Source organism: Lactuca sativa, chromosome 7 (genome assembly GCF_002870075.4).
Source record: "Lactuca sativa cultivar Salinas chromosome 7, Lsat_Salinas_v11, whole genome shotgun sequence".
In the NCBI taxonomy this organism is placed as follows: domain Eukaryota; kingdom Viridiplantae; phylum Streptophyta; class Magnoliopsida; order Asterales; family Asteraceae; genus Lactuca; species Lactuca sativa.
Window position 1 is genome coordinate 134,682,805 of NC_056629.2, and position 5,988 is coordinate 134,688,792.

Here is a 5,988-nt window from a genome sequence, read left to right on the forward strand (position 1 = left end):
GGTCCGATGTCTCAGTCAGCTTCGGACTTCGGTCCGATGTCCTAGTCAGCTTCGGACTCGGTCCGATGTAGGGGACGTAGGTCCCAGTCAGCTTCGGACTTCGGTCCGATGTCTCAGTCAGCTTCGGACTTCGGTCCGATGTCCTAGTCAGCTTTGGACTCGGTCCGATGTAGGGGACGTAGGTCCCAGTCAGCTTCGGACTTCAGTCCGATGTCTCAGTCAGCTTCGGACTTCGGTCCGATGTCCTAGTCAGCTTCGGACTCGGTTCGATGTAGGGGACGAAGATCCCAATCAGCTTCGGACTTCGGTCCGATGTTCCATTCAGCTTCGGACTTCGGTCCGATGTAGGGGGCAAGGCCTCGGTTAGCCGGACTTCGGTACGATGCAGTGGGCAAGGCCCAGTATGTGCTTTATATGTTTGTGTGGTATGTGGTAGTTTGGGGGAGCTCACTAAGCTTCGTGCTTACAGTTTCAGTTTTGGTTTCAGGTACTTCCGCAAGCAGAGGGAAGGGCTCGGGATGATGGCATCGCACACACCACAGCCACAGTTTTTATCCTGGGAGTTGATCAGTTATCTTATATATGTTTGATACAGTCATGACACCGTTTTCTCATTTGTATTTTAGTATGGTTTTGAGATTTGCAACGCATGGTTTTATTATGATATACTCCGTTTTATGATTATGGTTATATTAAAAATGAAATTTTCGGGCCGTATTTTTGGGTCGTTTCATATAAAGTACATGCTTTTGGGAACCTTTATTAAAATATAGTTTTACTAGTAAGCTTTGATACGGTATAGTCATTTACAAATCTAGTGGGTTTAATACCTAAGTAATATGTTTTGATTTCATATTTTTCATGCTGGAACACACCTTCACGTTTATATAAAAAGGTATATAAATAATTTCCAACCAACAAGATAAACTATAATCGATATAGTTTGGAAGTCACGAACTATGTTTTCAAAGACACGTTTAATCATTGAAAGGTATAACTATCCCGTTTTACAAGAAAATGAGTCATAGTTCACGTAAATCTGTTGAGCCTCTTGTGAGATACCTTTAGTCGTACCTACCTAGCGTACGTGGTAAGTCCTGTTAGTTATAATCAGAGTCTCCTGGAGGGAGAATGTGAGTTTGTGTATAGATCTATACGGGGTTGACACCCCACACCTGAGCTGTTCGCTACAGATAGACATGCCAGTCTAGGGTGACGAATATCTTCAACGAAACTGACGCCTAAAAAATGACAAGCTAGACACTCCGTCATATTAGTATGATTATAACGAGTCACATAGGGATAAAAAAAATATTTTTGGTTTACGGGAAGCTTATACTCCATTAGTTTGATTGAAATAAATGAAACTATAAACTATTTTATGTACGATATTCACCTCTATTAGGGTCTTAAGGTTTAAGACCACAACTCATCTTTAAGGAAAATACTGCATTTTTCTGGAATTATATATTTGTACTTTACAAGTGAAGGATATACACCACATTAGTTTTATAAAATACAAAACTATGTTTCGTATATTATGTAAACTAATTTCATAACTCCGGTCTTAGGGTTTTAAGACCACAACCCTCCTTTTATACAGAAAATATAGGATTTTCTGAGAACACCTTCTTTCTGATACAAACAAGGGAAAACAAAGAACATGCATGCAACTATACACGAATTTTATAACGAGACTCACAAACTACTTTTAATGGTGGTAGGTGGTGGACTAAGATAAAGGTGATGGAGGTGCAGAAAAGGGTTAGAGTTTTTTAGATGATAAATATAACTTTTTACAAAATAAACAAATAAGGGTAACTTGGTAATTTCATAATTATTTAACGTTTTTTTTAACAGAGTTAACACAAAAGGACCAAACATGTAACGTTTAAAAACCAAAAGACCAAGGGCCCGACACTTTTGATAGTTGTCTTTAGCCTGAGACTTTTTGAAAACCACAATGACCAATTTTAAACTTTTGTCTAGTATATGCAATCTCAATATTATGAGACCATTTTGTAATTTCTTTGTTATATTGGACTATTTCTATAATTATTATCTATAGTGATTAAGTAAGTACATTGTATAGAGACCATTTATATAATTCGTAATTTCTTTAGAGAATTGTTTTTAGTGCGACGGGTGTGGGCAACTCGGAAAACGTGTTATCTGACATGACACGCGCAATAACGCGGAACACCGCCCCAGCTAGCCGTTATGGGGCGTTATGCCATTAGCCGTGACCATGGTAACAAATTGTAACGCGATTTTTTTGACCGTTGCAAATTAATTCCGTTGAAAAACAGCAATATTACCATTGATTTGTAAAAAAAAATTACTACTTTAAAAAATTAAACTATATAACTACATACACCTCATTTTATTTATACTTCTATTTCTCTATATTTATCTCTATTTCTCTATATCTCTATCTATTTCTTTATATCTATCTCTACTTCATTCAAAACAAAAAAACCACTATGGATCAAAACCCGAATATCCCTCATCTGAAGACAAACACATCCACTCCATTAGCTTTTGCGGGATACGAGGGATACATTAACCTTCTAAACTCCCAAAACTCACCACAAATTCCATATTCCGACAATTTTTTCAATACCGCTTCACCCCCAATACAATTCCCTACCTCACCATTTATGCAACAAAATGCAAACATACAACAAAACCTTTTTCACACATTCGGTTCCATGCTCTAAACTGTCACACAACCCACACCCACGCAGGAACCCGTTGTCGAGACGCAAGCCGGGGGTAGTCAGAAAGCATCGGGATAAAAAGGGAGACCAAAAAAGAAAGGGAAAGAGGTCGTTGTCGGGACGGCGAAACGGAAGCACCTCCAACATGGTGGACACCGGAGGAAGAGCATGCGTTGGCGACAGCTTGGTGCGATACTTCAAAACAACCAACTATGGGGAACGATATGAATAGAGTTGCTTTTTAGGATGTCGTAATAGTCAAATTCCGCACAATTTTGAACAAGGGTGACACGTATCGCAATAATGATATGTTTAGTGGCAAATGGACTCAAATTAGCCGGAAGTGCACCAAATTCAATTCCATATATAACAAACTTTATTCGCAATGTCAAAGTGGTGTCAATGATTTCGATGTGTTTAGAGCTGCGAGGGAGGAATATCACGTGCAAATGGGGCACATGTTTGAGTATGAAAAAGTATGGGAGTTAGTGAGGAAAGATCCAAAATGGATGAAAACGCCAACATCATCGGAACAACAATCCAAAAGGTCTCGTGGTTCGGGTTCGGGTTCGGTTGACGTTTCCGACGGACACACGAACATCGACCTCAACGCGGACACCGATGAGATCTCGGATGAGTTTGACGACATCGAAGAAATCTCTCCACCACGACGACCTATGGGGCGCGACAAAGCGAAGCACGCTCAACGACATGCGGAGAAGAATGAAAGTCGGCTTAGAGAGCACGAGGAAATGAAAAAAAATTCGACGCCCACACGGAAATCGCAAATAAAATATACGAATTGTAACGGGAGCATTTGGATTTCCTTCGTCAAGAAGCCCAATAAGATCGCATATCGAAGGATTTGACAATTCTTACGACAAACGAAGAAAATTTACCACCGAGACGAGCTGAAGTGATACGGAAAATGAAGACAAAGATAGAGAGAAAATACTTGGGCGAAAAATAGTTTGTCAATGTTTTTTTTTTTTAAAATTATTATGACTATCATGTGTTTTTTTTTCAATGGTTTTTTTTTTTTTGGTTTGTAATGTTTTTTTTTGGGGTTTTTTTTTTTAAGTTTGTATGGTATTTTTAATTTTCTAGTTAATGAAATTATGTTTTATTAATTTATATGTTTTTTTATAAATATATGACATATATTAAAAAAATAAAACGAATTAAAAATATATGAAGTAAATAAAAAAATAAAACAAATTAAAATAATAGAAATTAAAAACATAAAAAAAAAGAAATAGAATATAGTATGTGTTATCTATGTTATTTGGTGTTGTCCATTTTCACCCTTGGTGTTATAACACCAAATTATGACTAGGATGATGAGGTGGACAATTTGGGTGTGATAACATGTAATAATATATTGCCGACACCTAGTAGTCTTATAATTTTGTAATTTTATAAAGACAATTAATTCCAATGACAACTTTTATAATTTTGTGACTAAAGCATTTTAATAATTTTTTTGTAAAAACTAAAAGTTTCTTTTTGGATAATTAGAATAGTAGGAATAGATAATGAACCGCCTCTATGTCACTGTAATTGAATAGCTACCCCTATCATCAAGTAGTCGGTGAGCCCATACTATAACTATAATACATAGAGTATCTCCAATGAAAGATTTTTCACAACTTATTACTCTGTATTTTTTTTTTAAATGAGCACTCAATATCATTTGAGAAGAAAACTTTTTTGCTTTTTTTATTTTGACAATTTAATAAATATTGAGTGGTCAATATATTCAAACAACTTAAAAATATAACCCCTTCTATTTTAACAATATCCAATTTAGCCCTTTCATTATAACTTATTTTTAAATATTATTTATTTATTTACCAAGTAATTATTTTTACTAAATATTTAATAAGATCTCATTTATATAATATAGTTTTTATGATGATTAATATAATATTTTCAACGTTTTTATCTTATTTTTGTAACTATAACATAATATATATATATATATATATATATATATATATATATATATATATATATATATATATATATATATATATATATATATATTATCTACATAAATAATGAATCGATATATTATTATTTATTAATTTGGATTAAAGATTTTTTTTTTAAATAGACTACATAAACGAGGAGGTTTTATAAAATATTTAAAAAAAATAAGGCTAAATGAGTTAAATTTATCAAAAAAAAAATATATTTAAATAAGCTTAGCGTTGGAATAGTCTTTTATATACAAATATATATTAATGAAATTATGATGTGAAACCTATTTATAATGTAACAAAAATAGTACAATAAATCTACTTTAAATTAACTTATTTGCTCAATCAATTTCTGAAAATAAAACCTTTGTAAATAGAAATCTCCCAATCAAATACTTTATTTACAAAGGTTAAAAAAGTACAAGTTGGAAGAAGAAAAAAAAGCCAGGTCCATGAATTGCATTTCCAACATTTAATCCATTGCTATTAACGCTATTAACGGAGGTTCTTTTGACTAAATTGCTACACACCAAGTCTTTCCATTACCAAAGAATGGATCCAATACTGACATTTATAAAATATGTTTATGTTTATTTTGATTTTTTATAAATTAATACATATAACAATCGATTTCACTATGAGTGAGCATGTGTCAGGTTAAGTCGGTTTTGACCTAAAACCGAACCCAAAACCGACAGTCATGGTTTTTAAAAATTTAAACCGAACCCAACACAAACCCATCAGTTCGGTTTTTGGTTTGTACTTGACTTTCTCTGTTTTGGTTTCGATATTAAACCCAACTCTCAATTGAATCCTTAACTAACCTCAAGTTTTCTTTTATAAACCGGAAGTTGAAGTATATATCAAATAATACATAAGGATAACATATTTATATAACATATTAGAGTGGATGAGTTTCAATGAGTTTGACGATGTGGAATAAAATCCTGAGCCGGGAAAATAAAAGAAAGGGAAACAAAGGATAAGTACATAGCGAGAATCAAACCTGAGATTCTTGTTTCAAAGAGTCGGCTAACTATTTGTTTGTGTTGTTTATAAAGAACGTGATATATATATATATATATATATATATATATATATATATATATATATATATATATATATATATATATATATATATATATATATATATATACTAGCCGTCTACCCGCACAAAGCGGCGGGCGGCGAATAGTTTGATCTCTTTAGAGTTAAAACCATTTTGCGTTCACTTCGAGAAATAAATATTAAATGACATCTATTTTTCAAGAACATTACCATACCAT